The sequence below is a fragment of the Peromyscus eremicus genome, chromosome 2 (genome assembly GCF_949786415.1).
Source record: "Peromyscus eremicus chromosome 2, PerEre_H2_v1, whole genome shotgun sequence".
Taxonomy (NCBI): domain Eukaryota; kingdom Metazoa; phylum Chordata; class Mammalia; order Rodentia; family Cricetidae; genus Peromyscus; species Peromyscus eremicus.
Window position 1 is genome coordinate 76577123 of NC_081417.1, and position 24305 is coordinate 76601427.

Genomic DNA, 24305 nt, shown 5'->3' on the forward strand with positions numbered 1-24305 from the left:
GACTTCATGTTTGAGGCCACCCTGGTCTACATACTAAGTTCCAGGCTAGCCAAGGTTACACAGTGAGACACTGTCACAAACAAAACCTCAGCCTAAATCTCAATCTATACCAAACCAACCTGACCAAGGACATTCAGATGCATTGTGGGAAGGGACATGTGCCATAAATTATATGACCTCCATCAATAGAAAGATAACCCACTCATGTTACACCCCTAAGCCTCCCGAACCCCATAAAAGGAGCCCCAAACAATCATCCGAGCCCCTAAGCATCTTCACAAGTGTGGTCTGTTATGCCCTTGGAGTGCACTCATTTCCATTGCTTTAAATAAAAATTCCCTGCTACTTTTGTAGATCTGTGTGAGCTTTTATTTCAGTTCCAACAAGAGTCCAAGAATCTGGAAACTCTTGACCTTGCTCAAGCAGAGTAACATTCACAATTAATTGGATGGGGATATGGCTTTCATATAGTTTGAGCATCTCTGGAGGCTTTGTGTGTTGAAACTAAGCTACCACTGTGAGGTGTTGAGAGGGTCAAAACTCAACCCAAGTACGGTGTCTGAGGGCAGGGCCTTTGAGAATGGTAAGGGTGGTTTAAATTCCTAAGGATGAAACCCCATGGTGGGATCTGGTTCTTTATTAAGTGAAACCACGCGCTCTGCTTGTCATGTGGCCCCCACATTGTCTAGGGACTCTGCTGGTGAGAAGGCACAGGCCCTCAACCTTGGACGTCCAGAATCATGATCTGGAATGAACTGTAACAGGGCCCCAGGCCTTGGGCACAACTGACTCCGTGATGGAAGTGCCATTCAGACTGTAAAACTCAGCATGTAGACAGCACCACCAGCCAAAACGAAAACAAAAATCCAATCTATCAAAGCTAATAGTTCTGGGAAAATCTCAAAATATACTAATCTTGCTTTTTAGCTTCGGTAGATCCACTTCTGGCTAACAGTTCTTGTTAACTGAAGTATGTCAACCCAGAACATGGTTTTTGTGCTTAAAAGCTCATCCTGAGAAAGTCTTGGGGCTACACTGGGGTCCCAAATACTCAATGTAGTTGCCGGCGGGCTAATAAAGACTTTCTATTGGCTTAAATCCATCTCTGAGCAGTCTTCTCTGGTGAACACCCCACAATAGAACATCTTAAAAAAAAAAAAAAATTAGTTGGTCTGTCTCAGCTCATAGAAACACACAGAAGGTTACAGACCGTCCAGCAATCAGGGTGTGTGAGAAATGGAGAGATCTTGGTCACAGGGAACAAGTATCAGCCACAAGAGGAATTAATTTTGGATTCTTGATAGCATAATGGGAGTGACTACAGCTAGTGACAATTACTGGACACTAGGAACATACTAAGATGATAATCTTAGATGTCATTCCTGCAACTCCCCCCACCCCCACCACACACAAGGTAAGCTGTGGTTCTTCTGATACGAATGGGCTTAATTTCAGTAATCATCTCACAATGCATATCTCAAAACATCACACTCTTAAATACAGGAAAGCTTTATTTGTCAACTGTACTCAATCCAGTTGGGGGACAAGAATTCTCCAAGTTCCACAAGAGCTGACTCTCTCAAGTTAGTGGCAGTAACAACAGTAAGCTATAGATTTAACACTTCCTCTATACCAGACACTGATGAAGTCTTTAAAAGCATTGTTGCTGTGGGATAGTTGAAATTACTCTTTGTTTTAGAGATAAACGTTACCAAGGAGTCAGGGTCAAGGTTACACAATAGGAAAGCAGGAGTTGAGCCTGGAATATGCCTCTCCAGATGGCATACTCTCCGCCCTCACATCTTACCCTCTCCGGAACAGTGTTGGTTCGTGTAATAAAGAGCACCTGGTGTGTTTCCAGGGGAGAAAGGGCAGATGATAGCCACACCTCTGCTCCGTGTTGGTGGAACGCGGTACCCCCAAGTCCCGAGGAAACAAACAGGAATTGGGACTTCTCCAGGATGTCCCTGGAAAGAGAGAGCCGGGCACCAGAACCTTGCACCTGGCAGGGTCCTCTGAGTGCCACACTTCTTGTATATGCGTGTTTTTATGCACACATGAAAGGCAACACAACACTCCAGGACACTGCAGGAGAAAAAGCAAAGCCTTTGTCTCTTTCTGTTTTCTCCAGACTGTAAATAAATCCATTTTTCTTTACCAATCTGTTTCCCAATACACACACACACACATTTTTGGAATGCAGAGAGACTGGAGGGGCAGGCTATGGACCCAGGTGTCTTCTGACACTAGAAGATCACCCAGAATGTGTTAGGGTTGGGCTTGGGGGTACTCTGAACTGGAGTCCCCGGAGACAGACTAGAAACGAACCACAAAATGGTGCTTGACACGAAAGCGCTTGCCTGGCACCCCTCTTTCTTTGGGTCTCAGCTCAGTTATTACCTCCTAGAGAGAAACCTTCCCTCATCACCCCATTCAAAATAGCAGCCCTGTCTCTGGGACACCCGATTTAATTTTCCTTCTGCCCCCTGACGCTTTGGGACTGGTTTCTGTCTGACTGTAGTCTCTGTCTGCTTCAGCCCTACTACTGGAGAGCAGTTTCTATGGCGTGGAGGCTGCTGTCCGGCACCGAGTCTTCGGGAAGAATTCGGTGCCTGGCGCAGAGTGGACAATATATTTGCTGAGTGAATAAATCTGAGCCCCTAAGAAAATACTTCCATTTGTTCTTATCACAGCCCAGTTCTTATGCACGAGCAGATGCAGTCTGTTCCTTAGCACAGACTCACGGAATTTTCTATTTCCATTGATACTGAGCTAGGCAGGCATACTCTTCTAGTCCATATTCCGCCAAAGACAATGTTGCCATGTTTCCCCACGCTGGGAATTGCAGTTTCTTGAACATCCACATAGAAGATTCTGTAGCAATTGACCAATCAGAAGCCCAGGCCGGGAGACGGCAGTGTTGTAGATCAGGTGCCAGACCGATCTGATCTCCGGCTAACTTCAGTGTGACTTAAAAGCCATTAATGACCAACTCCCACCAGCCCCAAACCCAAACCCGGGTCCTTTTGAAGAGATTTCCTTTCTCTTGAGTGACTATGTACCTGATGTCCTCACTAATGTATTGGGTAAATGTATTAATATTTGACCTTTTGCTCTATATTATGAACATTCATATAGCCTCTTCCATGGAGGAGAGTACTAGCATGTTTAAGATAACCTCTATGTGAGTTTCTGGGCCTTGGCCATTCATATTTGGCTCAAAACAAATTCTCTTCTTCCTTTTGGAGCAAGAGCTGTGTTTTCCAGTTTTCACTTAAGTAGACAATGAAAAGTATTCCAGATCAGGATGTAGAAGGATCATCTAAAAACAACTAGCACCATACTTCATGTAGTAAGCCAAGAACTCAGGTCTGCAGTCCCAACTGGTCTCTCAGGTCCACGATCGGACACATTCTCAAAGGAAAAGCTGCAAACATTGACCAAACATCGACACAAGTCAGCAAAGTTGCCATTTCCTCTGTTTCCAGCTTTACAACTCACAGAGAAAAAAAAAAAGAGTGTCGTCTTCACGGGGTGGGGTGGGGCATCTCCGTCCTCCTCTCCCTGTCACTCTAGCTCTGTGACGTCTGCTGCATTGCTTCCTTTGCATTGTGCTTTTGGCTCTGTCAATCTCAGCCATCCTGTCACGGGAAGCCTTGTAACAACTCCTTTTGACTTCACAAAGTGGAATTTCTGGAGTCAAAGTTGTGTGGCCAGAGCTGACTTTCCCGGGTCTCTTCCTCCCCATGAAGAATCGTAAGGATGTGCATTTCCATCCGCGAAACCCAAAATACAGACTCTGCAACTTAGTGGAGCCTGTGGGTCTGAGCCAGGCCCTCTGTGTATACATTAGAGCTTTTGCTTTAGTATTTTTTATGGGACTCCCGAGTGTGGGAACCGGTGGGCCTCTGATTCTAGTGCCTTCTCCTGAGCACTTTTCCTTCTGTTTGTCCTCTCCAACTTCAATGTGATGGTTTTTGTTTTATATTTTGTTAAAGGAAAAAAACCCCAACAACAAAAAGAAGACTTTTGGAGTGTCTTAGTAGTCCCAGGACACAGACACTGCATGGCCAGCGGATGGCTGTTTGCTTTGACTAGAGCTCAGATGGTTTTTCCACCCTATTCAGTTTTTTAAATTTCTTTGATCCATAAGAATAATAAAACTTTTCAGTTAACGTCCTAAGAGCATCAAGTAGTTAAAATCCATCCTATTACCTCAGGTGAAGTTCTTAAGATGCCGGGACAAAGGGACAGCACGTCCCCACCATCCCAGGTATTACATTCCACACCTTGGAGACCTCTCTCTGGTTCTAAAAGCCTGAGACAAATTAGGGCTCTTGAAGAGAGATGTCTTATATTCCAAAAGGCTGGGAGGAGAATCCAGGTCCTCCCCAAAAGGATGAAGGCTTTTCCACCGTGGGGTGGGGGTGGGGCGTAGAGGGTATAGGGGGGCTGTTTTCTCTGTCATGGCTGTGTAGTCACTGCTGCCTGTGGCCTGTGGGACTCGAAGGGAGGAAGCAGGTACACGCTGTGTTCCTGCATCTGTTTTTATCTCTGAGAAACCCTCATCCATAACCTCAGCATAAAATTCTTTATCCATTAATACATATAAAATGTGTCAACTTGTGCAAGGGGAGGGAGAGCTCCCAAAGCCTCCAATCGCTTGACAGAGCAGTCTTCCACTACCGGAAGTGACCCTCCTTCCAGGTTCTTGAGCATGTGACAGGTGTGAGTTGGCCTCCCTGGCTGGCAGGCTTCATTGCCTTGGCTGTCTATGAAATTGAACACAAGTCCACTTTAGACACTTCCATTGACTTGTCTCTCTGTGAGCATTTCCTTTCATGCCTGCTTTTAACCAATTCACATGGGCTCTTGAGTAAACAAAACAGTAACAGGATAGGTCTGAAAATAGACCAGTGTGGAGGGACATTTAGGAAAAGCCTTGCAAAGTCTCTTTCTCCCCAACTACTTTTCTTTCACATTTTTTTTTCATTCTGTTCTTCCCACAAGGTCTTAGTCTGTTTTCTGTTACCAAACAGCAAGAAGATCCTTGGCACCCACTCTTTGCGGATCCATGGGAAAGATCGCAGCACCTTCCCAATTGATGGGAAAGGGCCTCCGGCACCCCAGGGAGTCAGGCTCCTTTGAGGGCTTTACTAAAGGAAGGATGCGCCCATTAGAAACATCCTGTCTGACATGGAGGAGGCATACCTACAGAAAGGGACCGGTTTTCTCTTGTGGATACTCCATGCAAGGAAAAGAGAAGATACTTGACGCTCAGGTGGCCGGTTTCTGCAGCCTGGAACTTGGGATGCACACTCAATAGGAAGGGGAGTCGGATGCGGCAGAGGCAGCCCAGAAAAGGAGAACAAGTCCGATCTCCGCCCCCTCGGGTTGGGGGTCACAGAAGCAGCAGTTGAGCAGGACCTACCCACAGCCAGAAGAAAGAACAGGGTGTCTGGAAGCTGTTTGTAGATGGCAAATGAGCCAGTTGCTAAGCAGGGAGACAGAGACCAAGGCAAGGGGTATAGATAGCCTCAGGGCCGAGGACCGAAGGCAGGAGATTGACAAGGAGGATGGAGAACACATCTGGACAGCCTTGTGGGGTATGGCTCTGAAGGTCAAGGTGGCCCAGCCTTGGTGCCTCCATGGAAGACCAGTGCCCATGCTGGGCAGACTGCATCAGCAGAGTGTAACCAGAGCGAGGAGCTGCGTGGGAGCCCCTGAGAGAACGATTGTTCTCCTAATGTAAGTTCTGAGCGTAGAGAAGCCAGAGGAATCCAGGACTTTGAGTAAACTTGACTTTCCCTGGTCTCTGAAATGCCAGAAGCTACTAGAGACCTGTGTCTGGTGATAAGCTGGTGAGGACATGGCTTGGAGGCGAGGGGGGGAGGGGACACTCTGGTTCCAGTCAGTAATGTCTCCTGCTGGGTATCCAGTACGAGTTTGTGGGGGGACTCAAGCACAGTTGGTCACATTCTTAGTACTTATCTCATTCTTTACTTGCATCTCAGAGGCAAGGGTTCCAGGCACTCTGGGGACTGGAACAAGCTGGTGGCAGAAAATGAAAGACAAGTCAGGGTCAGAGTGACCTATAGGCAAGACGGTGATTTGGCTCCTTACCCAGGTACCATGGGTGACCACTGGCAGGCTCCGAGGCTCTTTGGGAGGTGTTGCTGGAGGTCACTATTTGAGCTCCCTGATGGGGTATCTATCTGCTAGCTGCATATTAACTACTGAGTCTTTAAAATAGGACCATTGCAATTGGGACGTAAAGTTTAAATTGTAGACTTGAAGTTGTAATTTTTTTTAAATTAAAAATTTACTTATTTTTAAAGTGTGTGTGTGTGTGTGTGTGTGTGTGTGTGTGTGTGTGTGTGTGTCTGCCTGTGCCTGGAGTTTATATGCACCACATATGGAGGTGATTTCAGAGGCCAAAAGATATTAGATTCTGAAGAATTAGAGTCAAAGGCAGTTCTGAGCTGATATGAATTCTGGGAACCAAACCCAGCTAACATAAGTGGCCAGTGGCTGTCCAATAGGCAGCAAGGTGCTCTGTCCCTGTGTGATCACTTAAGCAACCACGCTGCCTCTGTGCTTTAGTCTTTTCTTATCTAAACTGAGAAGGTGACATCAACCTGTTGGTTTTCACCCTGCAGGTGGCCATGTCTATTAGAAGACCAGCTCTTATTCCCAGAGGCTCATCCAAGTGTGGAGACACCAAGCAAATTGTTACAACAGCATGATTCTGTAACCCCAGGAGTCTGCAGCTGTAGACCAGTGGAGATGCCAGGACGATTCTAGGTTACCTAGGAAGCCCCTGGAGCTCAAGATGGGTGGGGCAAAGGTGACTTCAGAGAAATGGGCTGCTGCTGGGAATGAGCTAAGTTAAAGGGGGTGTGAATCTGTGATGTAGGAAGAGAGGCTCAGGTTCCTGCTCAGTCCTTGGGTGTCTCCAAGGTCAAGGATAGGCTCCATATAAGCCTTGGGGAACTAGGAAGTTGCAATCCACACCCTTGAGTCTTTCTAAAGACATGGGCATGCTACCGCACACGCGGTGGGGGGTGGGGGGATGTGGGAGGGTGGAGGGGGTGGGGGCAGGGGTGTTGGGTGTGGGATGTGTGTCTCTGCTTCTCAGGAAAAGTGCCTAACTTGCCTAGTGAATGCTCAGGTGAGAGGCCTGTGTCCCTCTGGCTGCTAGGAATGGGCGACCACATACACCCAGAAACCACAGGCCAAGGTTGAGTGCACTGTCCTGCCTCTTCAGATGAACTGGAAGTCTTGCTGGTGTGAGGATAAGACTGCTCAGTCGTGTTTTCTGCCTGCTTGTATCTGCCCACACGGCCCCAGTGGCTGGCAGCTGTTTCAGACCTGGGTTGGGCCTCAGGGATGTCTCCGTCCCAGCTGCTCTGTACCATGTTCCCTGGGAGCTGCTTCCCTGGGCACCCTGCCTGGCTACCTGCCCTTTTTCTCTCTCCTTCCCTGTCCGCTGTTTTTTTTTTTTTTTTTTTTTTTCTGATTTTTTTTTAATTTTTATTTTGCAATACAATTCAGTTCTACATATCAGCCACAGATTCCCTTGTTCTCCCCCCTCCTGCCCCCCTCCCCTTCCCCCCCAGCCCGCCCCCGATTCCAATCTCCTCCAGGGCAAAGCCTTCCCCACAGACTGAGATCAACCTGGTGGACTCAGTCCAGGTAGGTCCAGTCCCCTCCTCCCAGACCGAGCCAAGCGACCCTGCATAGGCCCCAGGTTTCAAACAGCCGACTCATGCAATGAGCACAGGACCCGGTGCCACTGCCTGGATGCCTCCCAAACAGATCAGGCCAATCAACTGTCTCACCCACTCAGAGGGCCTGATCCAGTTGGTGACCCCTCAGCCATTGGTTCATATTTCATGTGTTTCCGTTCGTTCGGCTATTTGTCTCTGTGCTTTATCCGACCTTGGTCTCAACAATTCTCGCTCATATAAACCCTCCTCATTCTCGCTAATTGGACTCCCAGAGATCCACCTGGGGCCTAGTCATGGATCTCTGCATCCAGATCCCTCAGTAGTTGGATGAGGTTTCTAGCACGACAATTAGGGTGTTTGGCCATCCCATCACCAGAGTAGGTCAGTTCGGACTGTCTCTCGACCATTGCCAGCAGTCTGTTGTAGGGGTATCTTTGTGGATTTCTGTGGGCCTCTCTAGCACTTTGTTTCTTCCTATTCTCATGTGGTCTTCATTTACCATGGTCTCCTATTCCTTGTTCTCCCTCTCTGTTGTTGATCCAGCTGGGATCTCCCACTCACCCAAGCTCTCTTTCCCTCGACCCTCGCCCTTCACTACCCCCACTCATGTCCAGGCTGTTCATGTAGATCTCATTCCATTTCTCTGTCATTGGGCGATCCCTGTGTCTTTCTTGGGGTCCTGTTTTCCAGGTAGCCTGCCTGGTGATGTGACAATCAATCAATGGGACCTCTTGAAACTGAGAAGCTTTTGTAGGGCAAAGGATACGGTCAACAAAACAAAGCGACAGCCTACAGAATGGGAAAAGATATTCACCAATCCCACATCTGACAAAGGACTGATATCCAGAATATATAAGGAACTCAAGAAATTAGACACCAAAATGCCCAACAGTCCAATTAAGAAATGGGCTATAGAACTAAACAGAGAATTCTCAACAGAGGAAACTCAAATGGCTGAAAGACATTTAAGGAATTGCTCAACATCCCTAATCATCAGGGAAATGCAAATCAAAACAACTCTGAGATACCACCTTACGCCTGTCAGAATGGCTAAGATCAAAAACACTGAAGACACCTTATGCTGGAGAGGATGTGGAGCTAGGGGAACTCTCCTCCACTGCTGGTGGGAATGCAAGCTTGTACAACCACTTTGGAAATCAATATGGCGATTTCTTAGAAAATTGGGAATCCATCTCCCCCAAGATCCAGCTATACCACTCTTGGGCATATACCCAAGGAATGCTCAACCACACCACAAGAGCACTTGTTCAGCTATGTTCATATCAGCATTGTTTGTAATAGCCAGAACATGGAAACAACCTAGATGCCCTTCAACTGAAGAATGGATAAACAAAATGTGGTACATATACACAATGGAATACTACTCAGCAGAGAAAAACAATGACATCATGAGGTTTGCAGACAAATGGATGGATCTAGAAAAAATCATCCTGAGTGAGGTATCCCAGACTCAGAAAGACAAACATGGTATGTACTCACTCATAACAGGATACTAGATGTGGAACAAGGATGACTGTCCGCTGTTTTGACACGTGTGCCCTGTGAGGACCTGGACTCTCTCACACCTCAGCCTCTCCTCTTTGGTCCTTATCACACAGCATTTTCCACCTGCTAAGGGGGCGGGGTCTCCACACTCTGATGCATTAACACTGTGTCTTTGTGGCCTTTCCCACTGCCCTCTCTGCCTGCGGTTTGACCCTGCATGCCCTCACAAGGGCACTTCCTTCCGAGCAAGAAGTACCCGTCTGTCAATCCTACTGTCCTAAAATTGTCCCCCACCCCCACTGACTCCACTCTGACCCAGGGGGTGCTGGGAGACTCTTCTCAGACTTGAAGGTCTCTCTCACGTGCTCATATAAACTGCCCAGCGAGGCCCCACCAACCATTCCACGGAGCAGGGGAATCGGAATACCTACAGAGGTTACAAGTGTGTCTCCAGAGCACCAAGTCCATGTGACTCCAGGAGGATCCGAGTCCAGCCCACTGTGATGTCAGGCAGGCAGCGCCATTTCCTACATCACAAGAGCAGAGGCAGAGATTTGAGTGACGGATGTGGTTTCACCCGGACTCCTCCCTCTTTTCCCTGGTGGTGCCGCATGACCAGGGTCAGGGTGTCCAGAGCTCAGTCCTGGACCGGAAGGGTTGAGCAGTAAGGACACACACGAAATGGACTTGAGAGGTTTTTGTCAAGTCCCAGCTCCCTCGGGACTTTAGCAGCGGAGGTAGCCAGCGACACGGCAGGATCTAAAGGCTTTTGCTGAAGATGCCTCCAGTGTCCCTCCGCTACCTGAGTTTTGAGACGCCTTTCCCAGTTGCTTTTTTATTTTATGCATATGACTGTTTTTGCCTGCCTGTGTGTGCCGTGCCCAAGGAGCCCAGAAGAGAGCACTGGATCTCCCAGAGTTGGAATTAAGAGGTTTACACTCCCATCATGTGGGTTCTAGGAGTTGAGCTTCTGCAAGACTGGCCAGTGCTCTTTAAGCAACAAATCACCTCTCCAGCTCCCTCAAGCTGCTTTTTAGTTCAAAGCCAGACAGAGGTACATCGTAATCAGACTTCGCTCCATCTGGCTCATGAACACCACCCTGGGGAGAGGAGTTGGAACGGGGGTGGAAGGGCCAGGTAGTGAGGTCATGTGGGGAAGAGTGAACATCTGTGATAAAGCCTCTGGCTCAGAGTGGATCCTGCCTGTGACCCTGTGCCACCTGTACTCTGTCCTCTAGGTCTGGCTGGGACCTGGGAAAATAATCTCCATCCCTTCACCTTTCCTGCAGGGAGGCTCTGGGCTGGAAAGTGGTGGCTGCCACTTCTGTGTCTCCTAGTGGGTGTTGGTTGTGGAGAGAGCTGCAGTCTGTTGCCCTGTGTTCCTGCTATTTGGGACTTCTGAAGAGGGTGGTGCAGAGACCGGGGAAATGGCTCAGCTGGTGAAGGGCTTGCTGTGCAAACACAAGGACCACAGTTCAATCCCCAGAGACTGTGTTAAAAGAAAACAAAAGCCAGGTGTGGCGGCATACACTTGTAATCCCAGTGCTGGGGAGGCAGAGATGGGCAGGTTCCTAGCTCACTTAGTGAGGTCCGGGCTGGAGCGAGACCCTGTCTCAAGCCAACAAATACAACAAGGTAGACACACACACACACACACACACACACACCCACACACAAGCACGCACGCACACACACGCACGCACGCACACACACACGCACACACACACACACACACGCACACACACACACACACAAGCACACACACACACAAGCACACCAAGCGTCATTATTACCCCACTCCTACCTCCAACCGTGGAGCTAGAAAATCCCTGTTGACTCTTTGCGTACCTTAAGGTAGAGCAAATAAAAAAGTGAGAGGCCAGAATGCACACTGAAATGTGCTTTCTCAAAATCAAAGACCAAAATTAGGTCTGACGGTACAGCGCGCACTCAGAGAACATCCGTAAGGTTTAGGACCGTCTTCTGCAACCTCGGGGCTATTGAACCTATTAACAGAGAAAGAAATGGAGGCCTAACAAGCTTAAGGCCCTTGCTGACATCCATCTGGTTAATAAATGGGAGAGAGCAATTTGAACTCCAGGTTTCTTTGGAAATTCTTCAGCATCTGGATTTCAATTCCCAGGACCTCTTTTCCTTCTTAGAAAAATGGGGTTTGGGGCAGTGAAGTTGATCCTCCTGTGGCCATTGGAAAATGGACAGGAGTGAGAAGGGCCGGAGGGTGGCTCTAAACAGATGGCTATGGAAGGGTCTATCTTCTCCAGGCCCTTTGGTTCCCACAGGAAGGACACTAAACCCATAAACCTCTCCTGTGCCCCGGGCCTTTTTCTCCCTGTGAGGCCTGAGTTCTTACTCCTAGCTGGCCCCTGAGAGGCTACACTCTTACCCAAGGCTCCTCTCACCTCTGGCTGCACTGCTAGAAGAGTGCCCTCCACTTGGTCCTCCTTGCAGGTAGGCACATCTAGCTTTTCTAGGGGCCTGGAAGAGCCCCCAAACAAAACAGTCAACCGCAGCCTCTCCTCTCCCCAAATTCTCAGGGACACATCCCCTGAAGCAGCAACCTAGAGCACTGCTCTGTGCCTCTGCCACCAGTACGACCGTTCAGGAATCCAACTGTCACCAGAGCCCAACCAACAGGCTTCTCTGACATCACAGGTGACCCCAGAACATTCTATGGTCCAGTGCCAACTGACAGCAACTGTAAGACCCTCCCAGGGAAATGTTTTCATTAAAAACCCCTATGGATACACTTTTGTGATTACTAAATAATTGAAGTATAACATATACGAAAGCCCATAAATTTGCACAAGCATTTGGTGGTTTTTGACATACTTATGTTATGTTCTATCTTTATGTAATCTATATGATCAATTTAAGGACTGTTTTTAGCATCCTAAAATATTCTCTGTGTCCTTAACCACTTTTCTACCCACTCTTAGTCTTAGGGATCCACACGTGTGCTTTCTGATACATACATACATACATGAACACACACACACACACACACACACACACACACACACACACTTTTAAAGGGGGATCAAAATTAGCATGAATAATCTTACTATTCCTCATTCCTCCTATCTAGTCCCCAGAAGCATAAAGATCTGGCTAGTCTCTGGCCTTGTGCTTTTGGTGCTCAGGGTAGTGACTAAAAGCATTGTGAGATCTGTTCCATGAGTCACTGGGGGATCCCCGCAGGCTCCCAGCTGCTTCTTTCTACCTGGTTCTTGGGATTGCTAGACCCCTTTCTGCTCAGAAGCCCCGCTCTGCGGAGCCCTATGTACAAGCCCCTGCCATTTCCTGCTAGCCTGTGGAGCATGTCAACTTTAACAAAGCCCTCTGTCTGTCCCTGGAGAAATGACGGCTGTGGCACAATTGGATTGCCCCCAGACATTGCCACTGGTCATAGACGGTCAGGAAGAAAGCCACTCTGGGCTCCGGTTTGGGCCATAGCAGCTGCGTGGGAGCAGCTGGGGTGTCAATAGTAGATACTAGGTTTATTTCTGTACATTTGGGGTGTTGTAGGGGCGGAACTCCTCTTGTTAGATTTCATAAAAATAGAGAGACAAACTTGTCCTCTTTTTTTCCCCAGAAGACCGTATTTTTTTATTACGTCAATTGTGTGTGTGTGGGGGAGGCGGGGGTGTCAGAAGACAATCTGCAGGAATCAATTCTTTCTTTCCACCGTGTGGCTCTGGGGATCCAATTTGGATTATCATACTCAGCAACAAGTGCCTTTGCTGGCTGCGCCCCCTCACCAGCCTCCGCCTCTTTTCACCCCCCTGGGTGTGATGTAGTGAATGGGCCTCCCCGGCCACATCATGGCACTCCTGCCAACTCGAGCTGAGCTGATCTCAGATGTCAAAAGACTTAATCAAAATATCTAAATGCTGCAGAGCATTATGTCTGACGATGGTGGGGTTAAGTTAGAAATCAATCATAATAAACAAAAATGAGAAATCTCTAAGTACTTGGAAAGGAAACAACATGTTTTTAACCCAATCACGAGTCCAAGGAGAACAAGGAAAAGTATAAAATAGTTTTTTTTAAACTGAATGAAAATCAAAACACAGCATGTTGAAATTTGAAGAGCGACAAGGGGTGAGGATCCAGATATCTCCCAATGGCCTAATGTTCTTCTGCTAGGCCCTGTCTCCTAAAGGTTCCACAACTTTTTAGTAGCAGAACGGGCCGGGGATCAAGTGTTTGGACACAAACCATTGGGGACATTAAGCACGTTGTATGCTGTTGAACATACCACGTGAACTTGGAAAAAAGTGTACATTTGCTGTTGCTGTACTGTGTTCTAGAAATACAAGGTCAAATTGGTTGAATTTTTATTTTTACAGTTTATTTAGTGTGTGTGCGCCCATGTTAACATGTAGGGCAGAGGACGACTTGCGGGAGTTGGCTTTCTCTTTCTAACACGTGAGTCCCAGGAATTGAATTCACATTCTTTGGCTTGGTGCCTTTACCCACTGACCCACCCGGCCTACCAAAGTTGGTTGATAATGTTATCCAGTCTTCAATGTCCTCACTGATTTTATTTACATATTCTAACAATTACTGAAAGAAGAATTTTGAAATTCATGTATATTCATCTATTTATCCACCCTTTAAAATTTATTTATTATCGTGTGCATGCATGTATGTGCACGTGCACGTGCGTGTGTGTGTGTGTGTGTGTGTGTGTGTGTGTGTGTGTGTGTGTGCCAGGGCACACATGTGAAGGTCAGAGGACAGTTTTGTGGAGTCAGTCCTCCTTTGCCACTCCCCTCCCTGACCACACCTCCTCTCTTGCTTTAGGGAGGGGCTCACTGTGTAACCCAGCTTGGCCTTGAACTTCAGATTCTCCTCCTTCAGGCTCCCAACTGCTGGGATTACAGACAGTCCACAGAATTTTTCTGTTGGATTTAGAGCAGTGGCTTATGATTCTTAACTTGTTATGCCCCCTCTTTGGGTTTTCAAAAATCGAGATATAATTCACTTATCATAAAATCAATCTTTTATTTATTTTTAAAGTCAGTACAAAAAGAACTATTTTTATTAAAAACCTTGGAGGTTAACATTGAAAGCACGGTTTGTGCGTGTTTTTGGAAGGACATAAAAAGTGAATACGATGAAATAGGAAAATGGTTTCACAATTTCCAGTGTTGGAACAAAATTAAAGCCAAAAACATCCAGATACAATCGTGCAGACAGTAGTTCTAGGATACTGGAGGTGAGCTAGATTCTTGACATCTCCCATTACCAGTGAAAAATGAGCCCGAGATTGTTGTCTCTTGATCGCTACGACGTCTTTCTGTCCATCGAAGAGCAAACTCATACCAGGACCACAGCAGAAACATCCATCTTTGCAAAGCGGATAGTCACAGTGTAAGGGGCATAAAATAAATCTCTTAAAAGTGAGAGACTCATCTATTATAAAGCTTTAAGTAAACAACTCTTTACGGAAAGGATGATTCTTATAGCAGTGTTTCCAGTTCAGACACCCAAGAAATGATTCTGCATCACGGATGGCATGCTCTCCATCTCTCATCCAGAATTTCTCAAACTTAGCACACAGACAAGTCACTGGGGAACAGGTTCTGCGGATTCTGATTAGGGGGTGGAATTCCACGTCTCAGTTTCTAACAAGGCATGTTGTGCTGAACTCTGAGGCTGGCACCTTGAACTGTAATGTCAGGTACTGGCCGAGCAGAAGCAGTTGCTTCAAGCTACCATAGGAGGGCGCTCTGAGCAAACAGTTCTGCAGTGACTTGATCAGTTCGAAGAAATTCCTAACACAAGCTTGTCTGCTGTTATTGTATGGCTTACCTGTTTCACAGACGAGGCACAGCAGACATCTCAGTATTCTAAAAGCAGATTTCCTTCGAGCCATATCTTCTAGAGAATTCTCTAAGGATATCTTCACAAAAACAGGAGACACTCAATATCTCTGTAATATAAATGTCAAATAAGAAACCTTTTGAAATGAATGGACAGGAAAATAATAGCAACAGCAATAATAATAAATGGTAATATCAGTTAGCCAATGGGAGCCATTAAAAGGGTGGAACCATACTAGCACACTAGTTTGCTCTTAGGGTTTCATTTAATCCCTGAACAGCCCCACAACCTAGACAACGCTCTCATGTTACAGGAAAGGAAGACAATTTTTAGAGACATTAATATAAGATGTTCACATTCTGGAAGTCATAGGTTGGAAAGCATGATTTGAGTATGTTTCACATTTTCCCAGGTGCACACTCTTTGGTGTGGTTATTGCGTGCTGGAAGTTTCCACCAGGTTTGAAAATGGCCACCTGTGGTTCTCAGTTTGTCATACTCTCTGTTTCTTTGTTTTGTTGTTGTCTTTTGAGACAGGGTTTCTCTGTGTAGCCCTGGCTGTCCTAGAACTCACTCTGTAGACCAGGCTGGCCTCAAACTCGGAGACATCTGTCTGCCTCTGCCTCCTGAGTGCTGGGATTAAAGATGTGTGCCACCATGCTGACTAGTGTGTCATACTCTTAACATTTGTTTTAGAAGAAGATTTATTTGTGTTATTTTATGTGTACGGGTGTTGTGCCTGCCTGTATGTCTGTGCGCCGTGTGCATGCCTGGTGCTCATAGAAGTCAGAAGAGAGCGTCGTTGGATCCTGGAGTTGGAGTTATAAATGGTTGTCTGTCAATTTGGGCCCTGGGAACCGAACCCAGGTTCTCCACAAGGGCAGCCATTTCTCCTAACTCCTGAGTCGTCTCTCCAGCCCCCAAAGGAAAGCTGAGGGATAGACTTTGATGTGGGTGCTGGGTGCTGAACTTTTAACGTGTGGTTATGAGCCTTTGCCTTTAACAGCTGAGCTATCCCCCGGCCTCGTAACACTCTTAAAATTGAGATGTAAGTTACATGCTAGAAAATTCACCTTCCAGAGAGCACCACTGAGGGGCATTCAGCACCTACGTTGTTTAATCACTAGGTTGTTCAATTAACCAAATCCAGGATGTTTCAGCCTTCCTGCTTCCATCTCCCACTCCCACAAACAAGCAAACAAAAAACCCTACATGTCCATTAACAGTCGCTCTCCATTCTGCTCCCTCCCGGCCCCCAGAACCACGAATCCACTTTCTGCCTCTTTAGGCTTTTCCGCTCTTGGTATTGCATTTAAACAGAATCAAGCCCATGGCCTCGATGCTTGCTGTGGCTACTTCAGAAAGATTGGTTGTGTGCCGTGTGGAGTGGAGGCGGGCTGTGGACAGTTCAGTTGTATGGAAGCTGAGGAGAAACGAGGAGCTAAGGAGTACACACTTCCTTAGAATAGTGTAGAGTCGAGCCAAATTCAGAATTCTGATCAAATAATCCACTAGGACTTTGTGGCATAGCTTTTGTGGCGGACACACAAGTACCCACAGCTGTTATTTAGTGTGCTCACTGCTAGGATCTAATGTCTTACATCATCGGGGGTGGGGGGTGGGGGGGGCGCGGCGACTGCGTGGTCACGCAATCTCCGCCTTGGAAAGCCGCACACGGACCCCCACCCTCTCTCTTTCTGTTTCCTCTCTGCTCCGCTCCTGCCATCTTTCTGTCTCGCCAGGCCTGGTTTCTCTCTAATAAAGCTCTTTCTTCCTCTGGAGTCGTAGCCGTGGCTCGTAACTTTTCTGCCCACCGACCCACCATCACTGTTCATCCTTTCACTCACACTATGACCACCACTCTGCACAGATGGTTTCGGGTGGTGCTCACAGCTCCGTATCAGAAACTGACAGAAAATCCACACAAATGAGTGTGTACAGACCCTAATCAACCTGCTCGGTGTCGTACCACTATGGAGTGGCAGGAGTGGCAGTACAGTGTGTCCCATTTATCTCAGAGCACCTCCAGATCTCATGGCCTGTCTCTGAACTTCAATGACAACCTGAAACCACCCTCCTGTTGTTCTTGTGTGTGTACATGTGTATGTGTGCATGTTTGTGTACATGCCTGCGCACGGAGCGTGAAAGGGTGTGTGCATGCGTACATGTGGGCACGTGTAGGCCAGAGGACAAATTCAGGTGTTGTTTCCCTCGGTCTATCCACTTGGTTTTTTGTTTTATTTTTTTTTGGAGGGGGAACAGGGTCTCTTGCTGGCTTGGAACTCCCCAGGAAAGCTGTGCTCTCTCTCTTCTCCGCGTTGCTGGTGGTGAGATTACAAAGTCCTGTCAGGGTGCTTGCCGTTTTTTTTATGTGGAGTCCAGTGACTGGACTCAGGTCCTTGCACTTGCAAGAGAAGCACTCCACCAACAGCTGAGAGGCCTCCCTAGACCACATCCGAGTTAACAAGTGTCTAAGAAAGAAGTGCAATAACTCTACTACATGTGCCCATTGTGACCAAAATGCTAGCAGTTGAGGTGATTACCAAAGAAGGCTTGTTTGTCGGGCACAGCACGGCACCACCTCCGAACTGCTGAAGGCTGACTGCTGCACTGTGCTGTGGGCATGGGATGGAAAAAGAAATTCACCTGAGCCTCACTGGAGGGGAACAAGGACACTCTGTGTGCCGTTCGGCTCCAGAAAAGGGGAGGGCCTTGTCTGGAGCAAAATAAAGAGCGTGTTTCATCTGAAACTTCAAGAATGATGTCTTTTCATGCCTCCATGGGGCCCTGAAGCCTTGCCAAGACTCGTGAGAGGGAAACCGGACACCAGATTCCCTGGGCAGCCTACGCCGTCCCTGCCGAGTGTGAGGCTCACTCTGGTGCATGTCACCTCGTCCTTGAGATGCCGTGGATGGGGCTATTTGTGTCTCACCTGCACGTTACAGGTGGTGTCTTATCTATGGAGCACATCACTGTGCAGCTCAAAAGGGCACTCCTTAAGGATGCACCTCAAAAAGTAAAGCCGGAACTTCAAAAGAAATGAAGGAACTAACTTTTCTTGGGTGGGAGAATGGATAAGGTAATGCGTCCTATGGATGACTAGGAAGTTTAAAAAGTAACTTCACAGGGCTGGAGAGGTGGTCCAGTGGTTAAGAGAGCCGGCTACTCTTCCAGAGGACAAGAATTAGATTCCCGGCACCGTCATGGTGGCTCACATCCATCTGACTCCCAGGACCTGACGGCCCCTTCTGGCCTCCTTGAACACCACACGTACACGGTGTAGACTTATATGCAGGCAAAATGCCCAAATGTATAAAATAAAAATGAAGGAAAAAATTTAAATGATTTCATTTGTTTTAATCAACTTGTAGATCCCAAAGGAGAGAGAAATGTTTTAGCTGAGTGGCCTGGAGGCACACCCGTGATCCCATACTAACTGACTAAGGTGCAGACCAGTCCAGACTAAGCAAACCCCATCTCTCAAAAGACAAATAAAAGTGCTGTGGGAACAGCGCATTGGAAAGCAGCATGGATAGCACGGCATTTGTCTAGGCAGACAAGCTCCTGAATGAACAAGGTTTTCTGTGGGAGAAGTCCCAGGTGTATGTGTGTGGTAGGATGGATGCCAGTGTGGGGACTGTGGTTACAGAAGTGTTGGGAGGTGGTGGTCGTGGAGAAATCGGGACCAGTGGAGTGGTACTTCAGCAAGGTCTGTGCCTGTTCTTTAGAGTGTGCTTGTAGGGTTCTGGGGAGTTTCCACAGCCTCCTTTAGAGGATGTTCCCATTGAAACCTATTTTCGTGATACAATGTGTTTGTGTGTTGAGGCTGCTCTAGTCTGGGTGGCTTCTCACCATGTACACTGATTTCTGACAATTCTAGATGCTGGAAGTCTGGAGAAGCCCTGTTTCCTGGTTCGCAGATGGCATCTTGATGGAGTATCTTCATTCAGTGGAAGGGAGAGGCAGTTTTCTGTGGCCTCTTTTCTTGCCTTTTTAATGAATGCACTAATTCCATTTATGAAGTCGCCACCCTCATAATCAGATGTCCCTGCCAAGCTGTTAACTCTGAACATCACGGCATCGGAGATTCAGTTTGCAACATCTGAATTTTGAGGGGACACAAATATTTAGTCCACAGCAAACGCTAGGGTGTTACTTGATTTTTTTTTTACTGAACCCACATGTGCACAGATGGCACAAAACCAGTGTCGTATAAACCTGTAGAAGTCTAGAACAAATCAAGGCCATGGCACCACACTGTGCTCGTCACTCATGCATCCCAAGCTACCACAAGTCACTGTGGAAAGGAAACTAAGTGACTTCTCTCAAGGATTACCTTAAAGGGGCTGGAGAGACAGCTTGGTCATTAAGAGTACACACTGTTCTTGCAAAGGACCCAGGATCCATTCCTAGCACCCGCACTGGACAGCTCACCACTGCCTGGAACTCCAGCTCCAAGAGTTCTGACGCCCTCTTCTGGACTCTACAGACACCTGAACTCACACACACACACACACACACACACACACACACACACACACACACCATAAAAATAAATCTTTCTGGGCAGTGGTGTTGTGCACCTTTAAAACCAACACTCAGGAGGCAGAGGCAGGTGGATCTCTGTGAGTTCAAGGCCAGCCAGCCTGGTCTGCAGGGAGAGTTCCAGAACAGACAGGGCTACAAAAAAACCAAAATAAGACAAAACAAAATCTTTAAAAAAAGAAGGAGCTGGAAGAAGTGCAGAAACTAAATCTGGCTCTTGTATACTTAATTAAAAACCACATTTAGTAACAGTGCCTCTGCTGTACCCCGGGGCACGTCACACGCCAAGAGCTGTTCTTGTGGAACCCACTCTGTTAGAAGGAGTGGCTGTCAGACCAACTGTGGTTGCTGGGATGAGGGGAACTGGCAAATAGTTTTCTTAAAATGAGCAAAACGAGCTGGCTATTTCAAGAAAAACAGCCAACAGTATTTGTTACCAATGATCAAATCCATGTTTCCAAGCATGAGCGAGAATTTTGGAAAACTTGTTCCTGTCACCACAAGCTTGACAAAGATAACGCCGAAATCCTTGCAGACTCTTCCGATGAGTGTGGTCGTGGGATGAACAAATGGGATTTCTGAGGCTGTGTAATCAATCAAATGGCACAACATTTGGAGGAGCTGCAGAGCTGGAGGACCAGAATTATCCACATGATCTACCCATCTTGCTACAGCATCGCTCTAGTCCTTTTCTTTTTCTGCATTTCCAACTTCAGTTTTTTTTTTTATTTGATACAAGGTTACTGTTAAGGACTGGGCTGTGGATCCTTCACATGTGGAAGTACTAAACCACAATATTTCAGCACGCGACTGTATTTGGAAATCTGTCTTTTCAGGGGGTGATTAAGTTAAGGCCAGTGTGCTGTCACCTCGGAAGAGGGGATCTCAACTGAGAAAATGCCTCCATCAGATCTGTAAGTAGGAAAGTCTGTGGGACTCTCCTCTCTTTTGTTCATTCTTTCTTTTTTTTTTTTAAATAATGATAGTTTATTTATTTTTATTTTGTTTGCGTTGGTGTTTTGCCTACATGCATGTCTGTGTCAGGGTGTCAGATCTTGGTGTTATAGACAGTTGTGAGCTGCCCTGTGGGAGTTCCAAATTGAACCCCGCTCCTCTGGTAGAGCAGTCAGTGCTCTTAACAGCTGAACCATGTCTCAAGCAACCCAATTCTTTCTTTCTTTTTTTGAGACAGTGTTTCACTATGCAGCTGTAGCTGTCCAGGAACTCCTTAAGTAGACCCAGGCTGGATGAATTTCACAGAGATCCACCTCTGCCTCCCAAATGCTGGGATTAAAGGCATGGGCCACCAAGCCTGGCCTGAGGGGCATTTTCTTGATGAATGATGTGGAAAGGTCCAGATCACTGTGAGTGGTACCATCTTTGGGCATTTCCTGGGTTGTATACTAAAGCAAGCTGAGCAAGTCATGGGGAGTGGGCCAGTAAGCATTGTTTCTGTGGTCCTTGCCTCAGTCAGTGCCTGCCCTGACTCCCATCAGTGATGGACTGAGGCTGTTAGAAGAAATGAACCCTTTCCTCCAAATTGATTTTGGTCAGTGTTTTATTACACAAATAGGAAGAAAACTGAAACAGCAAGGTGGTTAGAGGGAGCTCTCATTGAAAAAAAAATCATTTCCCCCCTTCCTGGTAAGGTAACCCCAGAGGCTCTGCTCTTGTGGGTAATTTGCAGTCGGGCACAAGCTGGTAGAAAGAGAGATAAAAGGCCAACTTAGACCTGTGGCAGTGGTTTGAATGAATATGTCCCCTATACGTTTGGGTGTTTGAACACTTGTTCACCAGTTGGTGGCGCTGTTTGGGAAGGGTTAGGAGGAGGGGCTCTGCTGGCGGAAGTACATCACTGGGGTGGGCTTCGAGTGTGCTCACTCCCTGTGCTTGTGTGCTCAGCTTCCTGCCTCTGCTGTCACATCTGCTGCTTGTGGCCATGCTTTCCCGCCAGGATGGACTCTTGTCCCCCTGGAGCCATGAGCTCTTAACTCTTTCTTTCATAAGTTGCTTTTGGTCATGGTATTTTATCACAGCAGAAGGTAACTAATATGCCTGTATTGGGTGTGAGCTGAGTGAGTACATGCCAATCTGTCCTTGAACTGACTTGTCATGGGGCCAAAACCCCTATTTTCATATCATGCATAATGGAGGGTATGCATGTTTAAGACTGGGATGTACAGCTCACCCACACACAGCTTATACAGTTATATAAGAGTCCATCTGTCAATCATGGTAGGGACCCATCCCATTCTTGACCTTGGGGATTAGGCCCTCTCTTCTGTCCAGACTCATAAGAAGATGCTATGTCAGCCGTGTGCTTACCGGAGCCTTCTCCATTCTGTGGAGTGTACTCTATGCTCTTACTCTCACTTTTAAGCAAATATATATTTTCGTTACTGTTTTTTGTTCAACTGCCCATGAAACAAAGAATCTGACTCACCGTAGTTGTCCAAGAGTGGCAGGTAGAGGTCTACAGTGTTGCTGAAGAACAACCCCCCCCCCCCCGTCCCCCCCCCCCCCCCCCCTCTTCCTCCTTACTTGGAACCAAAGCCCACTTCCCACCCTCCAAGAACCGGTAGCTGAAGAACATGTATCATCCTACTCAATCCAACAATACTATAAGGTTTTCATCCTGGGGAGGGACTGGCTACCTTCTTACAAACTTGTTCCTCATCCTGGGCACACAGCAATACTCTGTTTACCAGGTGACTTCGCAGTTAAGCACAGTGGGATGATTGTTGGTATTACTTTGGCGACAATTGTGCAGTACTGGCTAAATCAGCCCTTCCGTGTGAGACCCTCTGTGTTCTTTCCTCCTCCTCCATCTGGGCAGACAGGCATGGGGTAGTGGAAGCTGCAAACTTAGGGGACGATTTCCACTCTGTGGGAGTATCACACAAGCTCCTCTGGTGGTAAGGCACTGAGATATTTGGGGTTTACCTTTTACAGCAACTGTGGTACCTACACTGACATTCATTCCCATTTTACAGGTGAAAAAGTTGAGTCTAGGAGTATTTTTTTTCTTTATTAAGAAACTTTTTATTCATTTTACATACCAACCACAGATCCCCCTCTCTTCCCTCCTCCTGCTCACCCCCTAAGGAGTATTGATTTACCCAAAGTCTCACAATGACTGAGTTCTACATAATTGTTTGTGTTTTCTTGGGCTTGCAAGGGCAAGCATGTCAGTAGGAAGTGAGATGTGTGTGTGTGTGTGTGTGTGTGTATGCGCGCGCACGCACGCACGCTTATTACTATTCCACCAGTATTTCTGGGCTCTGTGGACTCTGAGATGCTCCGTGCTTTAAGCAGGGTCTACCATGTACTCTAGTCAAGAGATGGAAGACTGTTTCTGTGCCTTGCCGAGTGGCGAGTGGCCTGAGCAGTGTCTGTGATGCCTTATCTGGGCTAGGTGCTGTTGTGTGGCTGACAAATAAGATCCCAGCTCTTATTCCAGATGTAGAGGGATAGCCCAGGCTGATGCTGACCTGGGAGAGAATGTAACCGGGCTGTCAGCCTTTCCCAGGGCTATCAGTGTCGGGAGTCTGGCAGCACTGGGAGGGAAAAGAATCTCGGGTCACCCAGGGCACTTCCCTGCCCACCTTGTCACTGGAACTTGGCCTAGAGCCCAGCAGAGAAAGAGCCACACTCTCTGGCCCTCTCCTGCTCTTCATAGCCAAGGCTGGCTCACTTTTCCTTTGTAATGTACCCGAGTGAGCACACATTTGTGAAACCTGGACAGTGGTGGGGACATTGACGGGGCTGGTTATTGCTCCTTCGTGTACCCATCCTTCTGCTCCTTGTTCAGAAACTGGGAGAATGTTGTTGCTTAAAAGAAAGCCAGTGACTATTTGGGGCAGACACACTCCTCGTAGGGTTTAGAAAAATCAAGGCCAGGGAGACATGAGAGTTGGAGGCCACATAATTTGTTGGAGTGCATTTGAGCCCTTATTACCTTCTCTGATTTTCTTATCATTGCAGGATTGAGTTCCTGGAGGGAAGAGACATGGAGACACTAAGGCTGGTATGCAAGAATTCTACTGGGTAGTGCCTTGGGAACACAGCTGTCATGGAGCCAGAAACAGGACCAGGCAGGGGAAGCTTCTCTTAGCTGGCTGCCACAGACACTTCTTCTGGCCCCACAGGATCCCTGAGGCTGCATAACCCTCCAACATGCTCTAAATTAAAGAAAGGCATGAACTTTTTGTCCCCACACAGACTAGACATTGCCTATTGGGTGCAGGCCGTTTCCAAGGAAGGGCTGGGGGTGGGGATGAGAGTCGACATCGTGGGCAGAAGATCCTGTTATCATCATGCCCCTTTATCCTCACAGTCACACTGGGGTTTGAGGTCAGGGGGACTTTAGCGGAGCCAAGGAAAAATTCAGGATCGCAGTCTCAGTCTCTAGGTTAGGGGACAAAGTGAATTTTGGACACACCAGAGAGGACAGAAAAAGGTCACTGTCGAGGCTCGTGAACTTCTAGGCCTGAAATGGCCCTAGAAATATGCCCAGCCAGGACTGAGCCAAGTCCTGAACATGTCCTGAAGGATAGAAGAGGGGAAGCAGAGTCTAGAGTTCGGGGAGGGAGAGAGGGAGAGAGAGGAAGAGGGAGGGAGGGGGAGGGGGTGAGAGGGAGGGGAAGGGAGGGAGGGAGAGAGAGGGAGGGAGAGA

General features: G+C 47.5%; 1 long non-coding RNA gene across 2 annotated transcripts; it reads right to left on the reverse strand.

The window, feature by feature from the left end:
• Nucleotides 1–3995: 3995 nt before the first annotated feature.
• Nucleotides 3996–11868, reverse strand: LOC131903672 (uncharacterized). Of its 2 annotated transcripts, none has more exons than XR_009377561.1 (4): nt 11657–11868; nt 11085–11242; nt 9668–9763; nt 3996–6051 (listed from the first exon to the last, which is right to left on the reverse strand). It is a non-coding gene; the product is annotated as an uncharacterized LOC131903672 (long non-coding RNA). The 2 variants fall into 2 exon arrangements; XR_009377562.1 differs by having other exon boundaries at nt 11041–11242.
• Between the last annotated feature and the right edge of the window lie 12437 nt (nt 11869–24305).